The sequence below is a fragment of the Leptonotus elevatus genome, chromosome 7 (assembly GCF_054856555.1).
Source record: "Leptonotus elevatus isolate MCC_2025b chromosome 7, RoL_Lele_1.0, whole genome shotgun sequence".
NCBI classification, from domain to species: Eukaryota; Metazoa; Chordata; class Actinopteri; order Syngnathiformes; family Syngnathidae; genus Leptonotus; species Leptonotus elevatus.
Genome location: NC_141245.1, coordinates 4,278,423 through 4,293,906, shown reverse-complemented (window position 1 = coordinate 4,293,906; position 15,484 = coordinate 4,278,423).

Below are 15,484 nucleotides of genomic sequence, written 5' to 3'. Positions count from 1 at the left end.
GCTGTCCACATGTCAGGTTATTATGGTATGGAAGATGAGATATTATCCATCCATTATCTGAACCTCTTATCCTCACGAGGATTTGGGTGCTGGAGTGCGTGCTGGAGCCTATCCCAGCTGTCTTTTACTACTACACTAGTTTCTTGGTAAAGTACAACAACTTAATGTGGCTTTTTATGTCCAGTATTAGGCCCAAGAATTGTAACTGTTGTCGAAAAAAGCATCAAAATGTGGACTCCAGAGGAGATAAAACAAATGGTTAAGCAATCAAACAGAGGTTTATTAACACAAAAAATCCAAGGTGACAAACAAAAATCTACAATGTCAAAAGATTAACACAACTAAAAATCACAAATTGAATAACTAACAGGTGAGCAAACCCACAGCAGAAGAAAGGAGTACAAACCAACCAAAACTATACAGATTCTAACCTAGAGGGAAAGAAAACATTAAATAAATAGAAGAATCATAGTACTCTTTGCATTCAACAAGTGGTGGAAGAAACTGTAAATATGCACTCTCTGAAATTCAGTAAGAGCAGATAAGGAATAAATTGAGAAAAGATGTCGAGATGATTCTGGTGAGCAATTCTGGTGCTTTCCTATTGCTTCAGCTGTGCTACTCAGCTGACTATAATAGGAAGCAGGTGCGGTGCCGGAGACTCCGACCAACAACGCTCACCATGGAAGCTGGAAAAACAAAAACACAAGCTGTACACACAGGAACATGTCACATATATATCATTTAGTCTATTTGAGCCGACTTTTTAGTATTCAATTCAGTAATGTATGGCCAAACACAATAAATTATGCATTTGCTGCGATATATCTGATAATGCTCCGTTTTTATTCCTGTCTGTTACAGTATGTGTAGTTTCTATTGAAATTGATTTGACTTCAAGGTCTATTACTTATTTTGCAATATAGATATATAGGTCCTTTTTATTTAGAACCATACAGCTGCTAATTGAAAAGGTGCTTGTCACAACTATGATTCGTTGAGAAACACGCCGAGAATGTGTCCAATCTACCCCTTGACTAGTATGAATGACTGTTCTGTACTGTACTCAAGTCATGGGTCCTGTCAAGCGAAACTGTTTAGAAACAGCCAACATACAATTTGACAGTGATGTATTGCAGAATATGGAGGAATGAAGAAGGGGGTAACCTTAGACATCTCACATTAGACTGCTGACATGCTTTCTCGTGCACACGTGTTGCTCATATATATACAAGAATCTGCCGTGTTTCATGACAACAATGTGCAGCAGGTGAACTCAGTAACTAAATGTAAAATAAATAAACAGTAGGACATCAAGATACACATTCGAGTAATACAGTACCTGGAAAAAATGATTACACCCCGTACATTTGTTGAAATACGGTACTGTGTTTTCTTTTCTATACGCCACTTACTTTCTATTCTTTATCCTATTCTGGGTCGCAAGTGAGCTGGAGCCTATCCTAGCTGACTTTGGACAAAAAGGTGGATTACGCTCTGAAGTGGTGGAGACAGACAACCATTCATTCACACCATCCAGAGTGGGACATGAACTTACACTGCCTGCACCAAAGTTAGGCAAAAATATCACTAGTGAGTTCACCTGTGAATGTCCAAATAGTCCTCAAAGTGTCCAAATTTTGTGTTATTATTTTTCAGCATTGCTTTAATCCTGTTGGGTATGGAAGTTCACCAGAGCTTCACAGGTTGCCACTGGAATCCTCTTCCACTCAACATCACGACCTGGCCTCGTGCTCCTCCACTTAATATTTGAAGATGTCCCAAAGATGGTTAACGGGGTTTTGGTATGGAGACATGCTTGGTGAGTTCGTAACATTTACCGTCAGCTTCTTTAGCAAGGCAGTGATTGTCTTGGAGCTGTAGGTGGGTTTCCATCCATCTATTTTTATTTGAATTTTGAAGAATTGCGAGAAACCAACTGGATGGAAACGCCAGAAATGTGAAAAAAGGCCCAAAATTCGCAAAAAAAGTTGTTACGCTTGGAGGGGGTGGTTTTTGAAGCATATCGGAAAAAGGAAAATGCACATTTTGGCGATGGAAACAGCTTTGCCGAATAAGCGACTACAAGACTGGATATACGTCGCACGTTTGTAGTCACAATAATGGCGGATGATAAAGTAAGATATGTTTGGGGAGACGAAGAAACACGATTCTTTTTATAAGTTATTAAAGAAAGAAAACATTAATGCAATTTTTGATGGCTTTATTAACATCAGCTCTTAATGTAACGACACACTTCACTTACATGCGGGAGGGAAGCCAACAAGACAAACTACTTCCGTTCAGTCCGTCAAAACCAACATTCCCACCTGGAACTCCCCATTGTCCCAAAGTTCCGTCACTACAACGTCATCTCGCAGCGCATATTTGCAAAAGAAGAGCGGATGGAAACGGGCATAAGTCGCCTGTCCAGGTCCTAATTTAAAAGTCCTCTAAAAAGTCCACCCAAATATCAACATGAGTGTGGGAAGTACTTCTCAATTATTTGAAGAAAATATTTTGCACCTCACAACTCTCTGCTGTGACTATAAATAGAATCATATGTTTATAAAACTTAAAATTCTGATAGACATAGAGTTAAAGCAAGGCGCTGTTTAAAGATTTAGGCTTAGAGTTTTACATCACATCAACAGTGTGCTCCGCTGAAGTCTACCCGCATCGGAAATGTAGGTACGTTAAGACATCGAATGTTGAAGTGATTTGTGCATATAGTCCATTGACAATAATTTGCGGGCTCTTAGAAGTGAACACTGAGCATGTTATGAATTGAGGTGTGTGGATCCCATAAACGCAGACACAGATAAAAGATTACAAAAATGTATTTACAAAAATCAAAAATGCACGCAATGGAAAAGTATGAACAGGAAAACGCTTACCAAAAAGGTAAGTGGCAAAAATGAAAAATGAAAGTGCAAGCAAAAACACGTAAGTAAATAACTAACCAAAAAACGCCTGCTGAAAAAGTACAAGGTAACTAAGTACTTACAAAAAATCTAAAATCAAGGCAAGGTAATATCAAGGTAATGAGGAACACACATTTTGTCACGCAAGTTACAGACTACGTCACTTGTGGCGCATGACGTAGTCGCCCCCGCCACCCACCAGCTCAGTCTCATAAACGTCACCATATTAAGAGAGTTGCTGCTGTCAATCACAGCCAGACCACGCCCAACGGCCCTCCAGGTAACACCCCCTTTGAGCGACCATTTCAAATCTTAGCGAGGGTCTGCGAGAGTCTGACTTTCTGTTGAGTACACCTTTCAAATGAACGCCGAAAGCTCATCCATGATATGAATTGATAAAAACTAAAAGAAAGGACATTTTTGCTAGAATTCTATTTAGTTTTAGTTAGTTTTATAAAAGTTTGATGTAGGTTAATTTAGTTTTCATTTTTTAAAGAGACTTTTATTTTATTTTGTTCACATTAGTTTTCGTTATGATAACCTTGTCCTGGGATGACAGCCATGTAGACCAAACTACGGCCAGGGTGCTGTCCTTTTTTTTCCCTTCTTTTTTTTCCGCAGCCTGCCACATCTACAATGTCTTGAAAACGTTTTCATACCCCTTGAACTTCAGCTTTCAGGGCAACTGCCAGGGATTTAAGGTGCTGTGGAAAAAAAAAGATTTAGGTGCTGCCATGTCAGTGCTGCCAATTGAAAATATTATTTCTTGGTCCCCTGTCAGTCACGGGCGCTTAGAATCATCATGACCTCCAGCCGATATAATACTAACTTTTTCCATCACTCACAATTGTCTAAGAAATAACCAGCTCTCTAAATCTGCCTCTAAATTTTAAGTGACAATGTCATTTGTCCAAATGGTGTTGTGTATAATGATTGACATGTAGACCACCCAATGATTTCGTGAACATTGGCTACAAATCTATCTACAGTAGTGATGACAGTAATATGGTTAGAACAGAAACACAGGCCACAGTGCAGTGGAAGAATTACATGCCAACTGACGTAATGCTACAAAATAATCACATTTGAACTTTTTTTTTTCCTTACGTCCAGTGAAAGCAAGATTTCTGGTTCCCTTGAGGAATGTTATATGTTTGAAACAATGTTGTAAATTGAAAATAGACTCTGAGGCTACCACAAAAGTGTAAAGACATGACTAAACTGTGAGAGCCACAAAGTGAAGAAAATACATTGCATAATCTATATAGTACAATATACTGTGGTCATAACTGGAATGAGGACTGTAGAGAAGAAAGTTATTGTAAGACTAAAATCACTGACCATGTGTTTGGATTCAGATAACATAGTGTAAATTGCAGATAACAGAGTTTTGCCCTGCCACAGCATTAATCTGGTGAGTGATCCTGATGACGTGGATGTTTGGAATGTTAATGACTGTTAGATACCTGCTTTTATAAATATTATGCGATTGATCTAATTAATTACAGGATTTTAAATTTAATTAATCTAATTAATCTATTTTAATCTCATATGTGCTAAAGGTCCCCAAATAAAGAATCAAAATTCTAGGACATTACAAAATTGTAGTGCATTTCCACCAGCCAATTTATTTTCTCTGTGAAAATGTTCCCAGGTTTTTTTCTTTTTGAAACCCCTAAACATAAAGTAACAACAGTATGTCTATGGCAGCATGTTATGTGGTATTAAATACACTGATTCGGGGGGAAAAAGTAAAGTTAATTTACTTACACCCACATCCATACGGTCTGTGAAAGGCCTGCTCTCTTTTTCCGATTGCGTGAGCATTTTGAAACATCTTCTCCAACTCAACCTACTTTTGTACACTTTCCAATGGCGTACCGCACGATACATGCCACCACACTTAATTAATATTCATGAGTATAGCGAGGGGATCAGACTCGGCGGGCCAGTCATGCTAAACGCATGTAAACAGTCTACGGGCGAGATGTCTACTGCGCTAAACCTACTAATTCTGTCCCAGGATGATGTCCCTTATGCCACATTCACTGGTATATACGTTGAAGAACATACACATTTTCAATTGAAGAGATGGTTTGAGTGTGGAGGGCTGGAAAAGACGAGAAAAAGAGCCGACCTGATCTAGAGGTAAAGTATTATTTTTCTCTCTGCCTCAAAACATCGTCCTGCGCAACTGACACTGACATTCTCCAGTTTCAACAAGCTATCCTTCCTTTACCATCACATGCCCTGTCTGTCATATCTGGTTGTCTTACGTCTTTGACAGTTGTTGGAGGTAAATTTTTATCGCTTTTTTTTGTGGGTTTAGCGATCCCAAATCTACTTGGAAATTCTACTTGCGCACAACCAATAACACTTGCTATATACCTCAATTCTTTCAATTATTTTATCCTTCCCGCTTACTAAGGCTGTTTCCTTAATTCAGAAAAGGCCCTACAGATAAATTGTCGTACATGTCACAGCATACCACGATTAATATGATCGGTTTGTTTACGACTGGTCATAGTTTTCTAAAATTAAGCCACGTACGAGCGCCCCCCCAGCCTCCCACGCAGTCAGTAACCGCTAACTCTATTGGCCTAATTCATCGTAAGGCTATAGAGGACCTTATTTAAATATTCTAGTCTGTTTTCAATTATGATGATGGCATTGTGTGATGAGTGTGTATTTTTGTACGTGTGTCATAATCCCAGTATGTACTGACCAACTTTTCGGTGAGGGCTCTTGTGTTGCAGCAGCACCCCATTGATCAAAAACACAGATTCCATCGTAGGAGGCGGCGTAAAGTTAATCCAAGAGAAAAGTCTGAGAACAGCATCGGTTTTCGGGCATCTGACACTTTAGCCCCAACACGAAATCCTCGGAGGTGAAATGCTACCATAGACTCGCATGCTGCCCTTTCCTGATAACAAAATGTGGTCTTTAATCCCGCCGAATCGCTCAAATCCACTTCTGTTTTAGTTCCATCTTGCAAGTAAAGGAATGAAATGAAAGGTAAGGCTGCTTTAATAAAATGTAAAACACAGGAAGACTATCCCAGTACGATACAGTGGCTTTTATTTTTCGTCCGCGGCATTGTTCAGACGCTGTGACACCGGAAGTTGATGCGCTCAACGACCACTTAACTCACAGTTCACTGTGTTGTTGTTTTTTAAGTCATTGACGAAATTGTCAGTCAATTTTAGTTATCGTCATTGTCTCAATGAATGACTGCTATTTTAGATTTTGTTTCATTTTAATCAGAAAAAAATTTTCAGCAACGAAATTATGACTGCTCTTTTGGATGTCCGCACATTTATCCCTCTGAATTTTTGGCTTTGGCTTAGTGTATGGTGATATCAGTTCAGAAAATAGCCACTGTAAACAATGTAATTCAGTCCAAGTTCGGTAGCCTGGGGCATCCGGATTTCACGATGATATGAGCTCGTCCTATTATCATCTACTTCAAAATACCTCAGCGCTATTTCCTTGTTTAGTTAGCCCCGCCACTCAATGGAATTATGCCAATAGTGTCACTGGAGCAAAGGGAGACCATGCCGTGGAAAAATGCTGAGCTGTGTGGAAAAAATAACTCTGTGCCACCGCGCAACTCCAGATCTAATAAAATGTTATAAAAAAATAAAACCTCATATATTTACCCGAGTCCTGATCGTGAGACATCTGATTCTGATCGAGTCAGCAGCCACGTGATCGGGCCCGATTTCCGATCACGTGATCGGATCGGGTCACCCCCCCCCCCCCCCCACACACACACACGCGCACACCCCCGCACACACACGCACGCACACCACCTATGCTGCTTGTTAAGAACTACGCTAACCGACTGACAGACAGACGAAGTTGGTCGCTACATGTTCAAGCATAGCTACAAATCCCCATTTCTGTGTGCGTGCATTCGCGGGTAGGTGCCTTAATGTAATCTTCTCAGTATTTCTAAGTCATATATTCATTTAAGTTAACGGTACTTGTTCTATTTAGACTTATGTATCACTAAGTAGCCAAGCTAAGTAGTATTGTATTATAGCCATGCAATTGTTCCTTTTTGATTTGTATATTATTGTATTTGCTTTGCAGAAACCACACACACTTAAACTCCCACCCCCTCCCCACAATTAAACAACAGAAAGAGATAAGCTGGTCTGATCATTGCCTCACCTGGACAATCTATGTTCTAACCGGACATACTGCAGCGGTTATCAACCTCATAATTAATTTCTACTAGCAATTATTTTTCAATACCGAAACACTGTATATATATATATATATATGAATAATCCAATCACAGTTGAGCAGTGACTTAATTGCAGAGAGAACTGCCCTTTCAAACAATGTTTATTTTAGCAAGATCTGGACGGTGCCCTCGCGCACCCCACAATGCACGCAAGCACCACCATTCTGGCAGGATAGAAATGACGTCCGCTCAGGGCTGCCCCCCCTCCCCGACAACTACAAGTAATACAAATAAATAGCATGAGCACAGTGCAATACAAATGTTTAGTGCAATTTGTGCTGACAATAACTACAAAATGTTTTCAAACCATGTACATTAGATTTGTGTAAGATACATAAAAAAAAGTAATACAAATAATGAGGTCAATGACAGGTGCCCATTTTGTTAACAATTGACAGGAAACTTCGAAGAATTTATGAAAATTAACGCTATTTTGATGTTTATTTTTATAGACAATTCTGATAGACTGACATAGATGCCTCTACCCTGGGCCAGTTTTTCCTCCTCCTACTTTTGCCGCTTTCTTAATGCAGTTTGCCATTTTCAAAAAAAGAGGACACTTGCCCCGGCCCTGAAATTGTGGTACCAGTCGCAGTTACACAGTGTACTTCACCTCCTATTAGTAATGCAATGCCAACCAGACATTTTCATTAATTTACAAAAACCCCGGACGCCCCAACAGGATGTAAGAAAATGGTCTGTCCTACCAAAAGAGGACACATTTGGTCACTCTACCATATACCATAACTGAATTGCCTTAAATTATTAACTTTTATAGCCTTGACAATTTCTTGAGTTACAATTTATATTCTAAATAAACATTTAAACCTTGCCTGTTGCCTTTATAAATACCTTAAAACAAAAATAAACCATACAGAAATTGAAATTCTTAGTCAATAAAACTGAATCTTGAGCAATAGCATAGCTAAATATTTACCAAGGAGCGTTAGCACACTCCAGGGGACGAAAACGGTAAAGTTTTACTATGCAGTAAATTACACAATGAACATGAAATATAGCAACATTAGTTAAACAATGAAACATTGCTCCAATAGAACCTCGTTCCCTTCTCAGCCAGGTGCTAAAGAATCGTTCACTGAATTAGTTGTTAACTTCAGTTTTCTTTGATTTCCTGTAGCGCACACACGTCTTCTTTGCACTTGGAAGACGGCGCTACTAATGGCATGGCAGTACGTCGGTTACTTACGTCAGTTCTTACCGGTTAATGAGACCTTTTCCTGTATCCTTCAAAATATATATAAAATATCAGCTATATTTTAATAGCACAATAAAACGCAATTCTACAATACAAAAATGCAAACAAATAATAATAATAGCAGGTTCATTTACATATTTTATTTAAGAAAACCTGAGGGGGGAAACTATTTGTTATGGCGCCATAGGCGACCGCCTAGTTCGCCTATGCCTTGGCGTCCGCTACTTTGAGTAAATAGCAAACCCCACACTTTTACAATGATAGACAGCTGTTGTGGACCAGGTGCCACAGCAAGAATAGGCAAAAGAAAAGGGTCTAGCGTTTCTACAGGCTACCAAAAAAAGGAACCAATGCGTAGCCAATGGATCATAGCAGCCATAAAATGTGTGAAGAACAAGACTTGGGTCCTCCTCATCGTGGTGGATATCACCTGTGTAGCGATCACTTCATATGAGGTAAATCAATTGTTGAATCAATTACTGAATCAGTTAGTCGTGCAAATGTAGCTTGATTGTATAGCTATTAAATGACGGCGAAATACGTGATCGGGCACTTTACACACGGCGGCTGAACCAGCAGATGTGAACCTGCGAGAAGCTAGCCTGCCACCTCACGCAAAATGTGGGGGAAATAATCTGTGCGTTTGTTTGTGTTGCTTTAGTTTAATAGATATTAAACAGTTGAATTTAATAACTGACTAACAGTAGCCTTATAAACAAGACTTTTACAGCATAAATGACATTGCTAACACACCTAAATAACACTGCAAGCCTTGCATGAAACTGGTAACTAAGATGGCATTTTGACCACATATAAAGAGAAAATCAATCTGGATTGTACAAACTTGTAAAGCCTTTGGATGATCTAATCACTTTCGCAAGCACTCACCAGTGTATGTGAGGGGGGAATTCCAACTACCAGCGTCACACTCCTGGAGCTTCATAGGCCACAGTAATATTATTCAGCCTGTCCATCTTACGCATGTGAATTATCATGTCCTTTTCATCAAAGTGATTGTGAATCTTCTTGAACGAAAAGTTGACGGATAAATGCTAGTTTGATCATTGTAAGTAATACACTCCTAGCCTGTCAGAGAGGGGCATGTTCGGGGAATAGTCATGTGATGTCCGGATCTATATAATTTTGATCATTGCAATTATTATTTTTTGGATGGCTATCTTACTACATGAAATACTCCAAAACATCATTAAACTGCAATAAAGGTTTATGCAAACAAATAATTTTAGGACTGACAGACAGAGGTGGGCTGTGAGTCAGCGCTGTCGATGAGTCCGTCAGTCGTCAACGTGCATCCGTCAGCTGACAATTACACTGACGGACAAAACCCCCCACGTCCATCAGTGCTTAGTCCGTCATTTATTTTTTAAAGATTCTTGTCATTCGTCAGAAAAATGTGGGTCTGTCAGGGATGGACTGACAGACAGTCTGTCAGTAACGGAATGGCCGTCAATATACTCCCATGTGTCATCAACCGGTAAGCAAGTGCAAGTTTACAGGTAAATGTGTCAAGACAACAGTTTGTTGTGATTCAGACTGTTCTGGTCCATGGTCCTGCAAGATAAAACCACTCAGTAGGACTAAAGCTCAGGAGCAGTTCTCACTGTACTTCCATTGTCTCCCTCTTTTCCTTCTTTTTACACTTAAATTGAGTCCTGTGCACAGCATGGTAACACTGGCTGAATGCCAGAGGTCCCACAGTGGGAACAAAGTCAACAGAACTCTTGGGGAGTGTCCTTTAATCGAGTGTCTATGTCGTAAATTCTTAGTCAGGCAAATGAATCACTCAATGTGTGTCTTATTCGCAAAACATCTGGGTGCATCCCAAAGCGCTGCTCTTACCTCCATCAACTCAAGCTTTTACAAGAAACTGTGACCCATTCTAATAGCAGTTACGTTCAGCCCTATAACATAAAGCGACTGCCAAGGACTCGAGTTATTGCGACATGCTGCTTTTCATTACAGTCGAGATGATTGCTGAAACTTAAGCAGCGCCTGACCCTTATTTTGCACGTTTCCATGGCAATCCAAATCTGTGTACAGTATACCTGGAAAACCCCATTTATGTCAGCATTTTTCTTCTCTGAGGAAGCAAGAAAGGGTGCATAAAGAAGACCCTTATATGCACAGGGTCCTTTTACATGGCTTATTTTGATAACTTTATATCACTTGTATGTGTGCATCACTGTGTTGAGCATAGGGGCAAGTTGAGTCACCCTGTGTTCCGAACAAACCTTTTTTTTTTTTGTATGTGAGAAAATGTTTAGGGGGAAGACTATTTTATGGAACCTGTGAATGTAAGAGCCACATATGGCAGAAGACGTTAGGCGATTTATGTCGAAAAATGTTACTCGCTCATGCAAGTTCTTCTGCCATAATGTTCATGATAATTGCGCAAATATCAAAGTACATAGTTTTGGGGCGGCAAGGCTCAGTGGTAAAGTGGTTGTCTCCCATCCATGAGGTTGTGGGTTCGATCCTCACCCGTGGTGACCATGTCGAAGTGTCCTTGAGCAAGACGCTGAACACCGATTTGCTCCCAGTGGACCTGGCAGCGCCCTGCGTGGCAGCAGCCGACCACTGGTGTGCAAATGGGAGGCATTGTAAAGCGCTTTGGGCACCATATGGTGTAGATAAAGCGCTATATAAAACGCAGTCCATGTACCATTTTACCAAATGTTTATTTACACAAATTTTCTCTTCGTAAGGAAGACTATCAAATGGCTTCACCAAAATCTGGTTGACAACATTCATATTACCTGCCATGATGTGCAGCTTGCTTGCAGTTGGAGCTGCGAGGGTACTGTGTGACCGACAGGCTGTGAATCAGTTGAGGTGGTTGGGGGGCGGACCTTGATGGGGAAAGAAACCGCTGAGTGACAGAAGAGACTCACCAAACACAGCAGTAGACATTTTTACCAAATACAAAGTCACTGGGGATCGGTAAAGTCTCCGGTCAGTTGGGAACAATGGAATGAAAAACGTACAAAATGCTGCAGTGGAATTTTATATTTCAAGATCGCCAGTTTGCTTATTTCACTGCCATTTCCGCTTCAGACAGATTATCCAATCAACATGCAGAAGCCGAGCGTCCAGGCCAGCCCACTGTCTTATTGACTCCAAGACACACATTTATCCAATGACCATCCAGTTTCGCGCAGTGGAACGACCCACTCTATACTTCCTTGCCATTCAGCGTCGACTGTCAAAGTGCTGTGGCACTGCGGTGTTGAATGAGAAGGAATTTGTGTCAGTTACCTGTGTTAGTTAAGTAGTTTGCACAGCCAAATTTGCATATGCAGACCAGACACATGAATCAAACACTCGACGGGAGTGGAGACGTAGGCAGGGCCAAGCGTCTCTGCCCAGAATGTCCCAAACAGGCCAAAATAAAAATAAAATGCCAAAATAGAGGCAGAGGGGAGTGGTGGTTGATGACAAAATCACCAGCACTCATTAACAGAAGCCCAAAGGCGTTGATTGAGACGGATTTCATTTGTATGCAGCCAGCATTTATTTTTTGAAGGGAATCAGTCGGACCCTACCTTTAAAACGCAATGCCATCTATCTGACCTATGTACTGGTGTGGAATCAACTGATGTGGTCTTGAATTAGTGGAGAAACAGGTGCAAGTTATTCCATATCATAAATTACACCAATAAATCAATGTAGTTAGTACCTAAGGTTTAGTGCAGTGGTGTCCAAACTTTTTCGTTTGAGGGCGGCATACAGAAAAATGGAAGGATCCAAGGGCCACTTTAAAATGATTTGTTTTCAATGTATTAAACACCCTAAAATTAATCAATCAAGCAAAAAAATAAAGAAGATATATTGTTTATGTTTTGTAGTAGCAGTTGAAGCCCATCTTCACATTTAGAACCAAAACAAGCGCAAACTGTAGTAAGATGTCCATTCTTAAAACAGTTTCTTGAGGATCATTATTAAAGGGATACTTGACTCATTGAGCTAGTTTCAGAAGTTAAAAGTTAATATTTTGTCTGTCTGGATTTGATAATTTCATTATTTTTCATTTACAATTAATACCTTTGAAAGCAAATTTTTCCACTAGCTGCCGACTGAAGATGACATCACCTGTGCTGAGGAAGTAGGTAACGACCTGTTAACTGTGTTTGGTCAACAAAAATTAGTTTTTAATGGTATTAATTGTACATGGAAAAATAATGAAGTTATCAAATTAGTTCTGGACAAAATATTAACTTTTTATTGCTGAAAATAAGTATCCCTTTAGTGTGATTTGTTTATAAATCAGAAGTGGAAGAAACTATTATACTACTATAGAAATTGTCTATTATTTCAGTGGTGCAAACTTTCATTTGTATCTTATAACGAGTCTTGTAGGCAGTGTCAATTTCTGTCAAATGTAATTTTTAGTCTAAGCCGTGGACCACTGAAAAATGGATGGTGGGCCACAAATTTTCCCCAAGTCTCAGTTTAGACACCCCTGGTTTAGTGTCTTGATATTATGTATGTCTTTTGTACCACAAATTATTTTTTCACTTCCCTGGACATGAATTACTCAAAACATACAGTTCCTTGGGCCAACAGAATCAAGGACGCTATTGGTAACAATACATTAGTCAGCAATTTAAGTACAACTCTGCAGATTATAAAACTTAATCTGAACTTTTACAATCATTTATTTATTTTCGTGAAGATGGCATTCTGGTATGTTCTTCAGATCAACCATGAGACATACAATGGAACATACTGTATTACACGGATAACAAAACCAAATTTTCAGAAAAAATTACTTTTTTTAATGCCTTAAGAGCAGATCGTCTAGAACAGTAGTGGGCAAACTCGGTTCTCGAGAGCCGGAGTCCTGCAGGTTTTGGATGTTTCCCTGCTCCAACGCAGCTGATTACAATCAACAGGATCGTTATCAGGCTTATGCAGAGCTTGCTCATGAGCTGATCATATATCAGCTGTGTTGGAGAAGGGAAACATCCAAAAACCTGCGGGGCTCCGGCCCTCGAGGACCGAGTGTGCCCACCCCTCTTCTAGAAGCACCCAGTGTCAAACAGCCCTCATGCAAGGGGATTACCATAAATCGTGTGAAAAGTAATAATAATAACAATAATTTGTATCCCTCTGTCTGCATCCTCACATAAGACCTCAGCACTATTTAGCTTCCCAAAAATGATGTTGTGTCTGCGGTCGAAATCACTACAATGATTCACCAAAGTTTTTGTTTAAATAAAATAAAATAGCTCTAATGTTTCACAAACATCCCGAGTTCAAGCTAATATCATGGATGATGTCATATTGTATGAGTTTAGCGTTTATAAAGATTAGCAACAGTCTTTCAGTTTACACCAGGCTTCTTAGGGTAATGATACCAAGTCAGCAAAAAGTTTACTAAATCATCATTGTAAATCCAGCTATGTTTTTTGCAAGGTTTCCTCCTTCTCCCTGTATGTCACTACATTTTGCGTTTTCATTATTTTTTATTCTTTTAAAGCTGTGCAGTCAGTGATTTTACAGGGCTTCTCTTCCATTGTCTAATGCGTCTTCACTGGTGAGTGATATTTTAGGTCATACATTCCCATAAAAGTGTTTTTTTTACATTTAGACGTCAAAATCAAGGTGTCATCGATAGCACTGTCAAGTAATCAATAATAATGATTCTTTTAAAAAAACGCAATTATTTGCATATTTTGTACATGTTGTCAATATAAGATTTTAGTACAAAATTCAATAAATAACATACATTCCACTAATGATGTTCAGTCTCATTAAATATTTTGGTCTTTAAGTGGCATATTTGTTTGTCAGTCAGTCATTAGTAGTAGGAGTACATAAAAGCAAGATTTAGATAAAGACCTGCATATAATGCATGCGTTTCAAATCCTAGTCCTCAAGGGCCGGAGTTCTGCAAGTTTTATGCTGCATTCAAGGAAAGTGGGAAGTCGGACCCCGGCTTCGCCAACCGACGCTTTCAGGGTGGTATTGTCTAAAGCTAGCTGGGATAAACCCGACTTCCGACCTTCCTCGAATGCAGCTTTAGATGTTTCTGTCCTCCAACGCACCTGATTTTAAAGATCAGGATCGTTATCAGGCTTCTGTAAAGATTGCTAATGTAATGATGATATGAATCAGTTTTTTGTTTTTTGTATGCAAGCAATAAAAAGATTTCCGTAATATGTTGTATTTAAAATGAAATAATCTATTATGGGCAGCCATTTAAATCACATTTCTAAACACGAAGAATTCAATGTACTTCCTGCTGTCTTGGATTGACCCGTTGTTTACAGCCCTCGACATGCATTTAAGTCTGTAACGCTGGTCATTTTGACTTTGCGCCTCACTCAATGTAAAGAAAGGCCAATTTAAAGCCTCAGCAGTTCCCATGGACTGGAAACATTAAATCTTCATGCCCATTAGCCACATAAGTGTGCTCTGAATAGGTGGGAAGGCCCCTATTTGGGGTGGAGAGGTGGCGGGGGCTGTACATCAGAATTCACTATACTCTCAGCCAAGGCCACACTCTATAAGGCAGATAATGTGATTTCCGGACAAGGGCTCTCGTCACACTTTTCTGCTGCAGGGACCCACTGTGAGTGATTCTTTCAATACTTAACCAAATATAACATTCAGTAGAGCTTCTCAATTATGGATGCAATGTGTATAGCCCATAGAGTGCCACGAAAGTAGCACTGAATAGACAGGAAGACACTGCAAAAGAATGCAACTTCACTGCCTTCAAACATAATGAAGAAAACCCAAGTAGACAAGTTGTGTTGGCCAGGTTAATTTAAATTTTAAAAATCCTTTCAATATAGTCGGTGTCATTGGGGGCATTCGCGGGCAAATGGGTTCCTCTGCCCCCTCCACCCCCCACCCCATGCAGTGGAGCCTTTTCATGCAGGGCTCTAAAATGAGCCTTCACCGGAAAGCTGGTCAGTACATACTGGGAATATGGCACACGTACAAAAACACAAACACACATACCACGTTGCCATCATCATCGTTGAAAACAGAATAAATAAGGTCCTCTATATCCTTACTATGAATTAGGCCAACAGTCTGTTGCCTTCGTACCTTACGAGAGAC